Below are 18,627 nucleotides of genomic sequence, written 5' to 3'. Positions count from 1 at the left end.
GGGACTCGATCCCAGGACTCCAGGATCACGCCCTGGGCTGAAGGCAGGTGCTAAACTGCTGAGCCACCCAGGGATTCCCCTGAATATATTTAAAATAAAATAGGCACTTTGGGTATATATACCTCTGGGGAGTATTCAGCAGACTTATTATTAAGTTGGCAGTGGAGGGGAAGATTGTTCATATGAACATTTTGATGAGAAATCTTCTCCTAAATGCATCTGCTTTGGTTGTGGGAACATAGTTTTGTGTTAATATTTTAATAGTATATACCTGATAACAGCTTCTCTTAGAAGCATTATACTTATTATACTCATGCTTTGCATCTCTGAGAGCTGTAGACACTAAGCCTCCAACACTTCATCAGTTAGGGTTCATTTTTTCCTTACCAGCACTGGTTCACACAATTTTCTGCTTCTGGTTCTCAGCTTCACTAAGCCATGCCTTCCAGTATTTGTCTATCTGTGTCTCCAATCTTGGGGAAAATAGTTGGCTATGGTATCCTTACCTTTCTTATGGATCCAAGAAGAGTTGTGATTTTTCAGTCCATTTACTCATTAGGATGGAATAATCACTTCTGAACTCCTTACATGTGAAACCAGAAATCTTTAGTTCTTGATCTTTAATGTATGCATTTAAGAAACTATATGAATTGAATGCTTTGAGCTTTAGAAATCAGAGCCATATAAAAAAAGTTACCTAAATAAACTATCCTGCAAAAGATAATCATGAACTCATTACTCTGATTAACTTAAAGTCTTCTGACCCATATAAATGTTCTTCAATCAGCAGTGTTGCATTTAACAGTTATAGAACTGGTTTCTAAATATGTGCTCAATGTAGGAGAGTTCTACCCTTGTTCCATGTCATAATAGCTAGAACTGGAATTGTTAAAATAAATGGCACAAAATATGATATCTCATCTAGAAATTTGGATAAGTCATTAATTGATTTTTTGTGTGTGTGTGTGGAAATATCCACCTATCAGATATTTTGGAGACCTTGCTGATAGAGGGCAAAATGATTTTTCCCCAACTTCCAATAAGTTACAGACCTAATTTTTGAGGCAAGAAATAACAAAATAGGAATTCTCTTAAAGACATGAAATAAGATAAATATACATACTCATTAAGACCTAACAGAATTACATGTGCCTCCAAGATAATTTTAGCTCAAAACACTTGAAATAACCATAGTTGACAACTTTTGACCTACAAAAATGTGTATTTCATGCCAAAACCTAAGAAATAGGTAGGAAAGTTAATATAAATATTAAAAATATTTTTCTAATCTACCAACAATAAATTAGTTCCCAGCTAATGCCAGAATCTTCTTAGAAGATGTTTAAACTTTTAGATTATGAAGAATAGCTTGTATACAAATCAGATCGACAAAGCTAGCTTTTACAAAGGAGTACAGTGACTTTTGCATTTAGCATTTTGATTATTTTTTTTAAAGATTTTATTTATTTATTCAAGACAGACACAGAGAGAGAAGCAGAGACACAGGCAGAGGGAGAAGCAGGCCCCATGCAGGAGCCCGATATGGGACTCAATCCTGGGGCTCCAGGATCACTCCCTGAGCTGAAGGCAGATGCTTAACTGCTGAGCCACCCAGGCATCCCTAGCATTTTGATTCTCCAGAAGAAAGAGTAGAAAAGTGACAGCTCTCTGATGATGTTAGTGAGATGAAGGTATTCAAAATAAACTCAGGCATAACTAAATAATCTATGCATAAGACATTAAGGCAGGTTGTATGAAAGTAATTAAAAAGAATGTATAATTCAATTTCACTGCCTCATCACACCACAAGCATTACCATATTTTTAATGGTATTTCTAATTTTAACGTAATGTTTAGGAAGAGACAAATATGCATGTAACATTGATTCAGTTAAATGACATCTGAAAAGTGCTAGAAAAGATAAATGTAAAGATTTTTTTATTATTCATAAGCAACATGCACAAAAATAAGATTTCTTAATAAAAAGAAATGGTAGGAAGTACCAGAATGATAATAAGGCTTCCTCAAACTTGAAATCAAGTCTAACATCTAGAGATAAATTTAATAAATGCCAACATACAATCTGAGCATTCAGATGGCAAGGAAAGAGCAAAGTCCCCTATTTAGGCCCCGAGATTCCCTCAAACTCCATCTGTCCTCAATGGGAAACAAATATGATTAAGTGATCACCTCCATTGCTCTTCTAATTAAGAAAGATATAGGGTCTGTTCACAAAATAAGCTTTTGTATTTACAATAAAGAAGAACCAAAAAACATGTCCACAGACCCCTGATAATATCACTTTGTCTAGAAAAAATGTTTAAATTTTTTTTTAGTAGAAGAATATGTTGAAACCTGAACCACCCCTCAATAAGAAATCCAAAGGAGGCAAAAAAAGCACAATGTCAATCATTTCTGCTTTGAATAGAGTAAGAAAAAGAGAAAAAACAGCTTTATCCTTTGCTGGAAATAGGATAAGTATATGCCAGATTTGGTGGATGTCATCTTAAAGAACAGAGTGCTCCAGAAAAAATAAAATCCTCTTTTAATGTGGTAGTAACAGAACATGTATCTCCCTCAGATTTTAAGGAAAAACTTTATCTCTGATCCAACTTCTAGGATTTCTTCATAATCTTTCTGTTGTCCAGATTTTGATTACTTCAGTTTGGTGAATACAAAAATTCACTGGACTATGAAAAACAAAGGAACCACTGTAATAAGACATATGCAAGTAAAAGTCCAAGGTCAATTTTTTATGAAACATTAAAGTAAAATCTTTATGTCGTCAATGTCCCACTTTTACTTTCCATGTTAGCTCAAACTTTAAGAGTAGATGCAATAATGACTTAAAGAATGTAAAATAAGAGAAAAACAATGTGGCAAATGATAGACCCTTACAAATTTGGTATCAGTTGGAAAAATCAATTATTTGCTACTTGCTATTCTCCATATGATTATAACACTGTCTGGTTATTCTTACAGGGTGCTGACAGTTGCTAAATAGTAACCATGATATGTATAGAAGTGTAAAATATTCCAGTCTATGCTGATTTGATATCAATATGTTTAAAACAAATCATAAAGTTATCAATTACATAATTCTTAACATCAAATGGTATTTCCTGTTTTAATAGTTCAAAACTTATACTTAGTTCCCTACTACCTGTTTATTGATGACATCTGAGAATTGGCTATCTGGAGAGTTTTGTTTTTGTTTTTTAATCTGAATGCGTGCCAAAAAGAAAAAAAATGTTATTTTGATGTTTGGGCTGGAGAAGAGGCTTATATAAAGCTTCTGAAGATAAGTAAGCTCTCGGTTTCTGAGTTGACAGGAAAGGGAAAGAAGTATTTGTCTTGTGGATGTACAAATAGTCACACTGTAGAGTACGATCCATTATGAAGAGGGTTAGGATATTAAACATTGGCTATGTTGACCGCCTGGCAATTTCCTGCTTGCCTCCTTTATTCAGAGATTCTTTCATCTTCTGTTTCAGAGTCGGTGATCAAGACCACCAGCGGTGTTGGGGAAATGATTAGTTACTGAAATAATAGGTGAGTGAAATATGGAAGGGAAGTGAGATCTTAACTTGTTCATATTTATTGGGTCATTTCCAAAGCCCTAGTCAGGTCATTAGCTCAATTATTCAACAAATACCTGTTGATATCTCACTATATGGAAGGTTTGCAAAATATGAGTTATCAATATCTAGCAGAAAGTTCAGGAAAATCTCATTTTTTAGTGCCTGGTATGTTATCTCATGTAGTTTTGTTGATTATGATAAAGATAGTGATAACCATAACTTTGAAAATATTAATTTTCTTTCAAATATGATGTAAAATAAAACAGAAAAGAAAGTAAAAAAGAAGTATCAATTTTATACCATTTTGCAAGAAAAGAAATACTTAGGAATACCCAGTAGATCATTTTAAGTGTAGAGGTCCTTAGCATCATCATTCAGGAGCCCTGCAAAGCCTCACATGGCTACTTGGCATGTCCACCATATGAGCATGGTTTAATGATTTTCCAAGTATTTGTGCATAATTTACTTGCAGATTTGGGGGATTACCCTCCCTCCCTCTGTTTCTCTTCCGAGATTTTTCTCCTATTTTCAATCGGTGCGCCAGCCTGAAACACTATTTCTGAGTTCTCACTTTGGATAAGCCAGTTATTAACACAACTTAACTTTTGCACTCTATAATTAAAAAGAAATATCTTGCCATGTCCTATTATGATGGGCAAACTTTGAAAGACAGAATGATTTTTATTAAAGATTCAGTTAAGAGCTCATGGTTCTGCATTAAATTATCGCTTAGTCAATTTCATTGTGATTTCAAAAATTAAACTTGCAAATCTCTTCAACAAAACATCTTCTAATATCAAACATTCTTTTTCAAAATTTGAATATGGTATGGCTTTAGGTGGATACATACTTAATCCTATTTTGCACCTAAGCTGCTATCTCCTCTGTCTCCTGTTTCAGTGAGAGGGAGTTTAGGAATTCAAACTTGAAATTGGCACAATTCTGGCAAGAAAAACATTTTAAAAATCACCAGAATTCTTTTCACGTTATAAAGCACATTGTTGAAGGTAATTATTGCAGGCTGTCTTGGGAGGTAGCAGAGTCTGGGTGCAGCATTACAATAAGAGAAAGGAAGATATTAGTCACAATGTAAGCTTCTATTAACAAAGGCTTTTAAAATATGTTTTCTATATGTCTAAGGTCACAATTGCAGACCTACCGAAACTGTGGAGACATAGACAGAATCCAAATTTATAACTTTAATCTAGTTTTGGAAAGCCAGAGCTCCAAAATATTTTCAATTGCATTTCACATAATGACATCCCATCACAGAAAAAGCAGGCAGCCCTGACATATGATCTTCACATCACATCGCACACAAGAGTAGAGGGTTTGAAGGCTATTGAGCACCAAATTTTCCTATTGTATTGCAATTACAAAAACACCTGTGCTACCTAGCTGTGCACGGGGCCCCATGAAATGCAATGTTCCAGAGCTGTCGAAATGTCTCATTTTTTGTCTTTCATGCAGAGGCATAATTTTGCTGGATCTGGCTCTCGTGTTGGGCTATGTTTCAGTTATAAGCATAAGGCAGAAGGTCTAATAATGTTTAATTTAATCAAAGAAGCAGCTGTAAGCATGCAGCTTTGTGCCATTCTTTAAATAATACTTTCAGTATATTAACAGAGAAAATGTAGGGGTCACTGTAATATAAGTATAATCCTTAAATCATGAGGATGTTTTTAACAGACCTGTTGATCTGTACTCATCTCATGTATCTCAGCTTTAACATTTGAATTAGTTATGTTGTTTGAGCTCTACATTACAAAAATTCTGATGGTTTGCATATTGGACTCCTTTTACTACCTGATGGTCCTACTGATGCATCAGTGATTAGATTTTTTGAGCCCCAAATCAGGACAATTTATCTGGTATATCGAAGAAATTACTTACTGAATTACTTAAAAGGATGTAAAATAATTATATTAAGTAGCTAATAGTTCATTAATGAATTTCATATTTAATTAATTAGTTCAATCAAAAAGAAAATAAGTTTTCCATAGGTTAGATACTTCCCTAGAAATTCCCTTAGAACAGAATATGTATTATTCATGTTTGAGATATCACTTAAGAGGATTAAACAAAATGAAAGGTATATGTGGTAATAACTAAGTTTTGAAAAGAGAAAAATTTCATTCTAGAGAAGTGGGTTGAGCATAAGATTGAGATCTCATCGTTAGATTTGTGTTACACAAACTCTGCTTCTCTACATTGATCTGATGCTTAATATGTATTTTGATCTCCTTCTGAGTATCTGCTACATAATAGGTTCTCAAATGTATGCTAATTTTTGTGACTTGAAATAAACTGATAATTTCATTACTGAATATGTCCAATGAACACATTTATCTCTGGATTTTTTTATACCCCATTTTAGCTATATTAGAAATACCTTTTCTAAGGGTAACTAAGTGGCTCAGTTGATTAAGAATTAGACTCTTAGGCAGCCTAGGTGGCTCAGCGGTTTAGCACCGACTTCAGCCCAGGGCCTGATCCTGGAGACTCGAGATCGAGTCCCACATCGGGCTGCCTGCATGGAGACTGCTTCTCCCTCTGCCTGAGTCTGTGTGTGTGTGTGTGTGTGTCTCTCTCATGAATAAATAAATAAAATCTTAAAAAAAAAAAAACAGACTCTTGATCTCAGCTCAGGTCTTGATTTCAGGGCTATGAGTTCAAACTTCACACTGGGCTCCATGATGGGTGTGGAGCCTACTTAAATTTTTTTTTTCAAAATTTGTTTTCAAAACACATTTGAAAAGTCATGGAGCTGACTAGATTTATACTCAATACAGTTAAAAAATATAAACATAATCATCCATGAATTTCAGGAGAAAATGTTGGTTAATAAGAGAACACAAAAATAAAAATACTAACAAAATCAGCACTATTAAATTTAACAAGTTAAATTTGTTAACATTCTAAAGGAGCAATATAGAAAAGAAAAGTATATTTTATTAAAATAATACAAAGTTGTTAAACATAAAAAATATTTCAACACAATTAAGTACATTGATAAATTGAAGGAGAAAATAATCCCATTATGTTAATTGATAACAAAGAAAGCATTGACTGAAACTTGGCAATTGTTATTAATTTTTAAAATTAAATATGAACAAAAAGCCAATTATAAAAATAATGTCCATCAGAGTTGCACAAAGTCAAAACAGAATGGATCACCAATTTTTTCAATTAAGTTTTTAACACTCACGTGTTAACTAAGTGTCTACTATATTTTTTTCAATGTTCTAAGTCAGGGTTGGCAAATCATGTTATGGACTGAATGTTTCTGTCTGTCCAAATTTCATGTGCTGAATCCTTACCCCAATGTGACAGTACTAGGAAGTAGGGCCTTTGAAAGATCATGAGGGCAAAGCCTTCTTCAAAGAAATTAATGCCCTAAAAAAAACAGACCTTAGACAGCTGTCTAGTTCCTTTGCCATGTAAAGACTCAAGTAGAAAATGACTATCTACAACTGGGAAGATGGTCATCACCAAAACCTGACCACACAAGTACGCCGTTCTTGGAGTTTCAGAATCCAGAACTATGAGAACATAAATTTCTGCTGTTTATAAGCCATCTAGCCTATGGTAGTCTGTTACAGCTGCTGAAACCGACTAAAGCATCAATGCTTTAATGCTAATATGATTTAATAGAATACTGGAAAACTGTTTTAAGTTCAAAAGAAGAGGTCAGAACTACATCTATGGAATTGAAACTATACATGGCCCAACCTTACCTATTCAGTTTTTGATCCTTATGTCTTCTGAAAGCAAATGCTTTTATCCTTCCTCCTAATTTTCAAATACATAGTAAGAAACAAGTTAACTCTAGAACAGTGGTTTTCAACCAGGATATATTTGGCAATGTCCAATGTCAAATTTGGCTATCATAACTAGCAATTGGCATTGGAGGATACCATTGGTATCTAGAGAAAATATAAAAAACATAACTTTCCAACCTTCTTTCTAGTGACCTTTTGATTGGACTTCAGTGAGATTGTCTTATTTCAGATTTCCCAAATCTCCAGACTATCTTTGCCACTGAGAATTTGCTTAGTATGCTCAGCAACACTCCCACCCCCAAGACACACATACACCTACACTTTTTTTTTGTTTTTGTTTTTGTGAATATACTCTTTCTCATCTTTGAAATCTCACCTCGGTGACATTTTCTTTAGGGAGCTTCCCCTAATGCCCAGTATCTAGGTTAAGTGTTCTAGATGGGCCTTCACAGAGCACTGTGCTGCTTCTCTGGCAGCCATTATCACCCTATGGTATGTGATTGCCTTACTCAGGACTTCTGCGTGCAGGAAGTACATTTTCTTTTTCCTGTTATGCCTCTAAGGACTAGTACAGTGGATGCCCGACAATTAGAAGTTACTCAATAAAGGGCACTGGGTGGCTCAGTTGATTAAGTGTGGACTCTTGATTTTGGCTCAAGTCATGATCTCAGGGTCATGAGATTGAGCCTCACATGGGGCTCTGTGCTGAGAATGGACCTGCTTAAGATTGTCTCTCCTCTCCCTATGCCCCTCCCCATGCTCGTGCTCTCTCTCTCTCTCAAAAAAAAAAAAAAAAAATGAAGCTACTCAATAAATATGTCTTATGCATAAATTTATTATACTCATTATGCTTTTTCAACTTACCAAAAAAGCTCCATTCTGAGTTATATGTGCAATTAATTTAGTGAGTGTTATAGACCGAAGTGTGTCGTCCTACAATATACATGTTGAAGCTTAAACACCAATGTAACTATATTTAGAGATACAGCTTTTATAAAGCTAATTAGGGGATCCCTGGATGGCTCAGTGATTTAGCGTCTGCCTTCAGCCCAGGGCATGGCCCTGGAGTCTCCAGATTGAGTACCACATCTGGCTCCCTACACTGAGCCTGCTTTTCCCTCTGCCTATGTCTCTGCCTCTCTCTCTCTCTTTGTGTGTGTGTGTTTGTGTGTGTCTCTCATGAATAAATAAATAAAATCTTAAAAAAATAAAATAAAAAATAAAATAAAGAGCTAATTAAAGCTAAGTGACTTAATAAAGGAGGGATCCTAATCCAATATGACTGCATCCTTATAAGACACCATGGGTGTGCCTGGACAGAGAAAAAGCCATATGAAGACTAGCTAGAAACTGGCCATCTACGTATAAGTCAAGGGGAGAAATTTCAGGAAGATCAAATATGCCGCCACATTGATCTTCAACTTTTAGCCTCCAGAACTGTGGGAAAATGCATTTCTGTTGTAAATTTAAACCATCAAGCCTATAGTATTTTGTTATGGTAGCCTAAGCTAAACTAATATAGTTGGTAAAGTATTTAATAATGTCTGTTATGTTTATTTAAGGAAGATTTATGAAAGCTTTGCTTTTCTTGTTTTTACCCCTATTTTATTTTAACAGTAAATTGGATACTGATTTTTTATATAAGCAAAAGAAATTAACTGAATCTACCATGCTTGCTTACCTAAAACGTACAATATTAAATGAATAATTTGTTGGAGGTTAAAGTCTGACGTTAACAAATCTGGCTACTGAAGTACCCAAAGAACTTCCTTCTTGAGTTATCCTTTCATGTAAGGTGACCCTCACAACTGGGTTTACCCAAACACTGTCATAGAACAAAGCCTTAAGAGTTAATTTTGGACCTTATAAAGCAAAAATGAATTTTTCTAGGTATGTGTTTGAATTATATCATTCCTTAAGCTTACTTATCCCAATGAGATATTAATTCTCTAAGATTCTAGAGGAAAAGATCATGTCCAGTCTGTATATAGTCACAGTATTTGGTCCTATATTGGAAGGTCAGCTTGAATCTTGTAGAACACATCAGAACAAGTAGTTAAGTGAGCTTTTCATAATTATTCTATGGTATATTGCAGAGCTATCCTATGAAATTGCTTTAGTTTTGATGTTTTAATTCCACACCCTTTAATTTTGTATTGCCCTATTGAATCTTAGGTTTGCTGTTTTCACAGAAAAGGATATAACTATTCTTAATGATCAAGAAAGCAATACGAAACGCCAAAAAAATCATGAATTAAAACTAGATTTCAGAATTAATTCAATGATGCCTTATAAGAACTGAAACAGTTGCTACTTAAAATTGCCATTGACAATCATTGAAGTATAAAATATTGTCCATACTGAAGATAAGCACAGTTAAATGACAATTGATATTTTTAGTGGAATATGCATATCGCACTGGTGTGGCCCCAGTAGACTATATGGATATATTGAAAAGAGGAGCATTGCCTGAATTATGCTTTAGACAACATTGAGATCTTTAAATAGCATTGAGATCTCAAGAAACTTTAATAAGTATTTTGGAAAAAAAAAAGTAAAAGGATTCTTGGATAAATTAGATTGTTAAATGTTGCAAGCTAAATTGCTCTCTTGGTGATTCACACTAAGCATTGGCAATGTTAAAATTCCTAAGGTAAAAAAAACCTATTTAACAACATGTAACCTAGTATTTCCCAGACTCCTTTTTAAATATTATTTCTTGAATGTTTTTACATCTAAATTTAAAATGTCTAAAAGATTAGAGCTTTATGAATTATTAAAAAGCAAGCACACTTTTAGCAGCTACTAGATCTGAAAATAGAAATTCAACATATATTCTCTAGTACACCCTCCAAAGTATAGCCTGGTTTTTATGGTAAGCTCTTTTTTACTTTAAAAAAAAAAAAAAAAAAAAACTTTATTTATTTTAGGGAAAATTTTTCCCTATTTTAATTTTTTAATATCCTTGTGTTCCCTTTGATCTCTCTCTCTCTCTCTCTCTCTCTCTCTCTCTCTTTTCTTTTTAAAATAGCAACCTATTTGTCTAAGGAATTGGATAAACTATCTATACTTTCCCACAGTCTGGATTTTCCTAACTGGATTACTATGTAGTAGTTTAATATGTTTTTCTGTCTTTCATGATTTTTGTTAATTAGTAATTGCTCATGTAAGTCTAATGAGATTTAGGGTCAATGTTTTGGCAAGACTGTTTCATAGATAATGTGTTTAATTAGGGAGGATGTAATATTTGATTTTTCCTTATGTGGTGATATTTGCAGACATGGATTTTTCAATTGATTCATTAAGATTGTAAAATGGATTTATTCAAATTCTAAAATTCCTCTTCATTTAATTTCTTCACAGAAATATTTTAAAGATATATTTTATTTCATATTTCTTCTTTATCTAGTGACATAGTTAATATAGGAAAGATAGAATAAATGCTAGATTCTTTCCTTTCTTGACCAGCTGTCAAAACAATGAGCTGATTTTCTAGAATCCTCAAAAGGTGACAATTAGGGTTTTTTTTTTAAGTATCATTTTAAACTCACATTTTAAATGTATTTGATGTGGTTCGATCTATGGCAATTATTATCCTCATTACTTTTAATTTTTTTCTATTTTGACTGGCCTGCATATGAACTGGAAGCAGACAGTTCTCCAAATTATATCTTTTTGTGGGAAACAGTATTCGGGGTATTAAGAGTGATCTTTGTTTTTAGGTATTTCCAGGGGACTAAGCTAAGAAATATGAATATAAATCCTCATGAAGTCTCACTGACTGATCTTTTCTTTTTCTACCTGATATTTTCCTTTTTTATTTTAAAGCTCGAGAAGATTTTGTCTCTTTTTTCAAGACTTTAAAAAAAAATTAAGTAGTCTGTACACCCAACATGGGCTCAAACCTACAATCTTAAGATCAAGAGTAGCATGCTACACTGACTAAACCAACCAGGTGCCCCAAGATAATTTTCTTAAACTATACTTTTAAGTATTTATTTTATTCTCTTACTTTGGTATCTTTAGCAATACCTCTTTTGTACAAGCTACCTCTTCTTTGATTAGTTTCTATATTTATATTTCCTTAATTTATTTTTATCCTTTTTCTTCTCTCTTTTTTTCTTCTTTCTTTTTGATTTTTTAATTCTCTATTTCTCATAAGGAATTATCAGGTTTGTTTACCTGCCTTTAACTTTATTCTTATCTTCTGAAATGTGCTTCTTTAATTTTTTGTGTTTTTATTCCCTTGTTTCTGAGTTATAAAGTTATACCCTTTTTATATGTATTATTTATGTAATTTTTTCACCTATTTAAAATATTACATTTATATATGGTGTGGGCATTTCTTCCTAGCAATCTTTTATTGTCTATAGAAATTCTATACTATTTATTATTTATAGGAATACAATGCTATGTATTATTTTCTTTATTAGAATTACTTCATATGAGATTATCTTCTCTTCTTTTGTTACTCATTCCTATATAAAATGATTTCCAAGAATCTTCAAATGGTAAATCAATTACATTTTTAAGTCTTTAAAAATATCATTTTAAAAAGGAAAAAATGATCTAAAATTGCTTCAATAATTATACAATTCAGGATGTCTTCTTAGATTGAAGGAATCCTGTTCAAAAGTATGACATCTTGATTCCTGAATTTTTCTATATTCCTTCCCTACTTTTATCTGGACCATCTTTTTCCATTTTCCTTTTCTTGCTCAATTGCTCAATTTAGATTCCATTCTTAGAATTTTATCCTCTCTGTGAGGCTTTGTCCTAGAAAGGAGTTTGGTTGGTTAGTTTTGAGAATTCAGAAAGCTCAGATTTCCCAAAAAAAAATCTCAATACAGAACTTTTTTTTTTTTCTTTTTCTCACCTACTCTTGTAGTGTGTATAGCCTCGCTTTCCCATTTCACATGTTCTTCTTAAAATGTCCTGGTGAGCTTTCAGAGAGTATCTGTTGGGCCATATTGAGATTCTCAGAAATGTGAGACATGTCATTGCTTACTTCTCCCTCTTACATAGTTGCTCACACTGTTCAGCTCATGTTGCTGCCAATGGTTTATCTATAACAATTCATATTTAAAGGTTTGAGTGAAAAATGGATCAGCTACTTTTACTATACATGTTGTTCAGGGGTTTTAACTTTGTTACCCTAGTTGCACTGTCAGATTTTATTCAAGGGGAAGGAAGGACAGGTTTGGGGAATATTTAAATCCGTTTCAGGGATGCCTGGGTGGCTCAGGGGTTGAGTGTCTGCCTTTTATTCAGGGAGTGATCCCAGAATCCAGGGATCTAGTCCCACATCAGGCTTCCTGGATGGAACCTGCTTCTCCCTCTGCCTATGTCTCTGCCTCTCTCTCTCTCTCTCTCGTGACTAAATAAATAAAATCTTTAAAATAAATAAATAAATAAATAAATAATAAAATAATGACTAAATAAATAAATAAATAAATCTCTTTCACCAACCATTTTCTCAGAACTCCTCTCCAACCCTTCTTGGCTCAACTTCTAGTCATGCAGATCACTTATTCATTTATACCAAGAATGACCACAGGTTGATAACCACCCTGAAATACACATCATATGCTAAAGAAATAGGTATGGTTTTTCATATAAATTCTTATTGATTTATTTAATGTAGAATAATCCATGTAGGCTATTTTCTAAGTCAAAGTATCTAGATAAATGCTCAATGGATTATTTCCTTGTGCTATATGGACATGAATAATGAAATAAAGAATATTTTTCTAATAATCTATGTTACCTAAGATGAGTTAATTACAGTTAGATAAGATCATTAGAAGAATGTAAAAAGTATGTTCATTCATTAATACACTCAAATGCATATTGAGACTTTCTTTTTTTTAAAATATTTATTTATTCATGAGAGACACAGAGAGAAAGAGGCAGAGACATAGGCAGAGGGAGAAGCAGGCTCCTTGCAGGGAGATCAATGTGGAACTTGATCTTGGATTCCAGGATCAGGCTCTGAGCCAAAGGCAGATGCTCGACCACTGAGCCACCCAGGCGTCCCAATATTGACACTTTCAAAGTGACTATAGTGGTATACTTGCTTATATCAGTTTCTATAATCCTCATTATCATAATAAAATATATATTAGAGATTGATTGTATGCTCAGTCCTATGTTAGGAAATATTTCATATCTTGCAAATTTAATATTTATAGCAATTCAATATAGATACAGTATTACTCAATATCTAATTTAAAGAAACAGAAGCTCAGAAAGCCAATAAAACTTACTGGCTGGGAGAATATAGGCAATCTCTGAACACAGGCTTTCTATCAACAATGTACATGTTCATAACTAAACTCAATCTCTTCTGCTGCAGTATGAATTCATTTTACTGACCTGCCTTTATTTTACAGCAGTAATTATTCTTAATACTTGGGTTAAGGAACACTTCTTATAAACAGTATAATTCAGCAATTCCTATGATAATGCAATGTAACAAGCAACTGAAATATCTCAGTAGATATTAACAATACACAGTCACTTTTTGTTCATATGTTTTGTTCATATAGGTGGTTGAGACAACTCTATTGCATGTTATATGTTGAGGTCTTTAACAAAAATATGTCTCTTTCTTTAAAGTCAGAATACAAAACTTGTGGCTACCCTGACATGTTCTTCTCACATTTAATAAGAGGATGACACCCAGGAAAGCACTTTTAAATCCTTTTGTTAGAAACATAATGCATATATACACTCACGTTCTTTGACCAAAACAGCTTACATGTAATCTCAAACTCAATGAGGCAAAGAAGGAAGACAATTGAAAAAAAAGTACAATAAGCCACACGTAATGAGACCATATTCAAATCCCTACTGTTATTCAATAGTCATGTGACCTTGAGAAAGAAGTTTAATAGCTCTGAACCTCAGTTCCCTCATTTGTTACTAAAAGAAGGAGAAGGAGGAAGAGGAGGGGAGGATAAGATGATTTTGTCCACCATATGATTTTGTTTTGAGAATTTAATATCAAGACAAATTTAAGGGGATTGGTATAGTTACCAGTGAATATTAAATCTTCAATAAATATATGTGCTAGGACTCATAGGCTAAATGTTTAATATATTTACAAAGTAAAATATATAATCATTATATAATATATTATATATTAAAATATAATCTATACTTATTTACTCATAAGTACTTTACATATAAATAACATACTATATAACAATATATGTATATATTTTAAATATGTATAAAATTTTGGCTTTTTGCAGTTAGAAAAAATCCCTCTAGTTATTAAAATTAAAAAACCTGATATCATAAATTGACATTTCTAGAATACAAATAATGAGGAGGGAGTTGTAGATCATGTCTAAGAAACAATTGAAGTCTAGGTCATATAACGATTTATAAAAAAGTTGAACTTCACTATAGATAAGATACCAATCCAATAAGAAGAGTTTTCAGTAAAGGGGTTATTCTCTGACTTTGTATTTTATGGCATCACTTTAGTTGTAGCTTTGGGAATCACAGTAGGGAGTCCATTTATGAGTCAATTGAAATAATACAACTAAGAGATTAAGGTAGTTAGACCACTCAGCTGTGGAAGTGAGGTAAAGAGGTTGGAATTTTCATATATTTCTACCATAGGCTATAAGAAATGCAAATAAGTTGGATATGTGGTGTGAAAAAGAGCCAAGGGCAAAGAAGAGTTTGGACCTGAACAAACGGAATAAGGAAATTCACAGAAACAGGGAAGACTAGGGAAGAAAGACTCTGGCAGGGAAAAAGAAATTATTTCTGGGTACGTAAAATGTAGTATGGTTATTAGACATCTCCGTAGAGATATTGAGGAGATAATTGGGTATATGAACCTGTGGTTCAGTAGAGAGGTTGGTGCCAGAGATACAAATAGGAGAAGGTTCAACATATAAATTTCACTGGAAGAAACTGAACTAGAAAAGCATAAAAAAAGCATATATTGAAAAGAAAAGAGGTTCAAGAACTGAAACTGGACCATCTAATGTGCACGATTGGAAAAATCTGAGGAGGAATGAACAAAGGAGAACAGAAGAATTGGCAGCCAATGTTGCCTCAGAAGACACGTGAGAGGGTATCTAAGAACCTAAGTGAAAAAAAAAAAAGATTTTTAAGAGGAAGATTTTTTTTAAGATTTTATTTATCTATTCATGAGAGACACAGAGTAAGAGGCAAAGACATAGGCAGCGGGAGAAGCAGGCTCCATGCAAGAAACCTGATGTGGGACTCCATCGTAGGACTCTGGGCTCACACTCTGAGCCGTAGGCAGACACTCAACCATTGAGCCATCCAGGCATCCCAAGAGGAAGATTTCTGATTAGCTGTGATAAATGAAGTACAAAGAGGACTGATAATTGATCACCAAATTTGACAGTGTGAAGGCAATGGTGACCTTGACAGAAACATTTTGAACAGATAGGAGAATATGAACATTTGATGATGAAAAACTGGTGAAGAGGCTCAAGACCAGAGATAGACTATAGAGAACTCTTTTGAAGGATTTGACTGGAAAGTAATGAAAAGAAATGGTCATTAGTTGGAGGGTAAGTAAGTAGAGACTATTAATACCTGTGTGCATAGTAATGAAAAAGGTCCAGCAAGAAGGAAGAATTGATTAACAGAAAACAAGTGGGAACAATTACAGGTGTAACTGTTCACCTAAGGGAGTCTTTATGTGAAGGAGATGGAATTGATCCAGGCATAAGTAAAGAAGCCAAACTTAGATGTAAACATGGACAATATACAGGAAAGAGACGTGAAGGGCACCTGGTGGCTCAATTGGATAAGTGTCCGACTCTTGATTTTTGCTCAGGTCATGATCTCAGGGTTGGGAGATTAAGTCCCTGTCCATCCCCCTGCCTACTCAGTGAGGAGTCTGTTTCTCTCCTTCTCCTCTCCTTTGTCGCTCCCACCATTTGCATCCCCTATCTCTCTCCAAAATAAACAAATAAATATTTTTTTAAAAAAGTATTCAAAAGTAAAGAGTAAATAACATTATACCATGCAAACACTAACAACAGCAACATGCTTGAAAGGATATAATAATATTAGGAAAAAGCAGATATGATGCTTAATTGTGTCATCTTTTTAGGCATATGTGCTGCCAATGACAGCACCTTATTTGTTTCATCTTGACTGGGTTACCTATCTTCCCTGGGTGCCCCGGTATTTAGCTCAACATTATTTCAGACTGAGTCTGTGAGAATGTTTTCAGATGAGCTTAGCCTTTCAATTGGTTGACTGAATAAAAGAGATTATCTAACCACCTTATGGATAGGAAAAAAAAAAAAAAGAGATTATCTTTCTGTAAGGATTCAATCCACTGAAGATCTAAATAGAAGAAAAAAATCAGAAGAAGAAATTCTTCTTGCCTGAAAAGAGCTGTGAAATGAATCTTCTCTTGCTCTTGGGCTGAGACTAGGACCTAGAACCATTGGCTTTTCTAATTCTTGGGCTTTCAGATATGGACTGGCACTACAGCATAGGCTTTCCTGGATCTCCAGCATGCAGACAGCAGAATGTAGACTTGGTGCCTCCATAATCAAGTGATACATTCCCTTACAATAAATCTATCTGTATCTCTATCTATCTATATCTCTCCTATTGGTTCTGTTTCTATGGTGAATCCTACATAATACAGCAGGTTTCAAAATAAAGATTACTAGGAATAAAATAGAACATTTCATAATGACAAATGGGTCAGTTTATCAAGTAGAGAAAACAATCTTAAATTTATATATACCGAATAATAGGGATTCAAAACATGAAACAAAATTGATAATATTATAAGAACAAAAACTATACTTGTATTTAAATACCTTAACATACTTCTCTGTGATTGCTTACAATTTAAAAAAAAATATCAAACATATAGAGCATCTGAATATCAATTATCTTGACTTATTTGTCATATTTACAACAATCTACTGATTAACAACAGTAACATATATGTGCTGAGAATATTACCAAGATAAATCTCATTCTTGGCCAAAAACAGATCTTACTAATTTTAATGGAATTGATATTATTAAAAGTATTTAATATGGACATAAAGATATAAAATTAAAAATTAGTAAAAAGCTCTGGAAAATCCCCAAATATTTGTTTTAAGGACTGAATGTTTGTGGTATCCCTAAAATCCATACTAAAATTCTAATCTCCTTGGGACATCTGGGTGGTTCAGCGATTAAGCACCTGCCTTCGCTCAGGGTGTGATCCTGGAGCCCCGGGATCCAGTCTACCATTGGGCTCCCTGCATGCAGCCTGCTTCTCCCTCTGCCTATGTCTCTGCCCCTCTCTCTCTGTGTCTTTCATGAAAAATTAAATAAAATCTTTAAATAAATAAATAAATAAATAAATAAATAAATAAATAAATAAATAAAATTCTAATCCCCAATTTGATGGTGTTAGGAGGTGGAGCCTTTGGCAGTTGATTTGGTCATGAGGGTGAAGCCCTTATAAATGGGATAAGCGCCCCAATAAAAGAGGCCCCAGAGAGATCTGTTGCCCTAGTCAACATATGAAAACATGGTAAGAAGAGGATTATCTGTGAACCAGAAAGTGGGCTCCCTCCAGACACCAAATCAGCCAACATCTTAAACTTCCCAGTGTCTATACTGTGAGAAATAATTGCTTGTTATTTAAGCCACCCAGTCTATGCCTCTTTTTATTAGAGTAGCCCAAACAGATAAAAACTATTTTGATATTTTTACAAAGCACACTACTCAATAATCCATATATAAAAAAGGAAGTCTAAGAGAAGTTTAAAAGTATTTTGAATAGAAAGAAAATGAGAATATAATATATTCATATCTGTGGAAGTAGCTTAGAGGGAAACTTGTAGCATTAATTATGTATATTAAAAAGAAGAAAGAGGGCAGCCCTGGTGGCGCAGCAGTTTGGTGCAGCTTGCAGCCTGGGGTGTGATCCTGGAGACCCAGGATCGAGTCCCACCCACATCGGGCTCCCTGCATGGAGCCTGCTTCTTCCTCTGCCTGTGTCTCTGCCTCTCTCTCTGTGTCTATGAATAAATAAATAAAATCTTTAAAAAAAATAAATAAAAAATAAAAAAATAAAAAAGAAGAAAGAATGCAAGTCTATAATTTATGTCATTACCCTAAGATAAAACAATCAGAGCAAAATTAACCCAAAGCAATCAGAAGGAATAAAAAGATAAAACAATAAATATAAATTCATAAATAAATAAAAGGGAAAACAGAAAAACAGTCTGGATAATAAGTGAA

At 33.7% G+C, this 18,627-nt stretch overlaps 1 long non-coding RNA gene across 2 annotated transcripts in view; it reads right to left on the bottom strand.

Annotated features, from left to right (window-relative positions):
* The window catches only part of LOC118353041 (uncharacterized), a 68,816-nt gene extending 67,999 nt beyond the window's left edge, over nt 1-817 (bottom strand). For both annotated transcript variants that reach the window (XR_004811177.2, XR_004811178.2), the window contains exon 1: nt 507-817. This is a non-coding gene — a long non-coding RNA (uncharacterized LOC118353041). The remainder of the gene's footprint in view (nt 1-506) is intronic.
* Nucleotides 818-18,627: the final 17,810 nt, after the last annotated feature.

The sequence above is a fragment of the Canis lupus genome, chromosome 31 (assembly GCF_003254725.2).
Source record: "Canis lupus dingo isolate Sandy chromosome 31, ASM325472v2, whole genome shotgun sequence".
In the NCBI taxonomy this organism is placed as follows: Eukaryota; Metazoa; Chordata; class Mammalia; order Carnivora; family Canidae; genus Canis; species Canis lupus.
The sequence above is the reverse complement of the archived record's forward strand: the minus strand, read 5'-3'. Positions and strand labels throughout refer to the sequence as shown.